We start from the raw sequence: 866 nt of genomic DNA on the forward strand, positions 1-866 counted from the left end.
GTTGGGTTTAGCACTGGCCTCCCGGGGCACAGGCGGCTGCGGTCTGCCCCAGCTGCCATCCAGCTGCCCCCGCCTGAATGCGGGGGGCTAGCCTTAGCAGGAGCAGGAAAATCTTAGGCCCTTTCTGTGTGGGTCCTGCCAACGATAGTCAGGGAACAAGCCCAGAAGAGTGCCTGCTGAGCATGGGGGGTGGAAAGGGAGAAGAAAATACAGGTTGGTTAAAGCTTTGTCTGGAAGCAGTAGGAAAAGTGATTAGTCTAGATTGTTGTCTTGATTGGATTTTGGCTCCATTATTCATGTGGCCCTCGGTATAAAAAAAGATGTTAGGGAGAGGAAGATTTGGAGGTCAGCTAAACAGAAGGAGAAGTTCAGAAGGTTTGGTTTTGCCTAGTTAACCTTCCCATTAACAAGTAGGCATTTGGGCATGTCTGCCTAGTTAAAAGTTAACATTAGATGTACTCTAGCAGGCTTAAACTCTGGCACAAAACCAGGAGCCAGCTGAAAAGGTATATAATTGGGCCAAATATCTGAATGTCACCAGGGTGTATGGGAGGTTTGGATCTATCGGGAAGCATGAGCTTTGCCACCTAGGTTGTTTTGTTTCCCAAGATCTTTACATCTCAAGAGAAAACAGGAGATTTTTATATCAGTAGCCTACATGTTTCCCTTAAAAGGTGTAAGGGGTACAGTGATCAGCCCTGGTAACTCTCCTCTTTGAGCTCAGGAAAGCAAATAAGATCCGTCTCTCCAAGGGCTGCTGGTGCTGGGAGCGCTCAGTGAGCATCGCACCGCCCGTGCTCCCTCGCCTGCCAGTGCATTCTGCAGACCGCCACAGCGGAGGGGCTTTAAAATAGAAGTCTTGTAGC

General features: G+C 49.2%; 1 protein-coding gene across 1 annotated transcript in view; it reads left to right on the forward strand.

Moving 5' to 3' along the window:
• Window positions 1-866, forward strand: part of SATB2 (SATB homeobox 2) — a 113,616-nt gene that overhangs the window by 78,504 nt on the left and 34,246 nt on the right. The gene's annotated exons all lie outside the window — the stretch shown is intronic.

The sequence above is a fragment of the Egretta garzetta genome, unplaced genomic scaffold, assembly GCF_000687185.1.
Source record: "Egretta garzetta isolate BGI_Z169 unplaced genomic scaffold, ASM68718v1 scaffold297, whole genome shotgun sequence".
Classification (NCBI taxonomy): domain Eukaryota; kingdom Metazoa; phylum Chordata; class Aves; order Pelecaniformes; family Ardeidae; genus Egretta; species Egretta garzetta.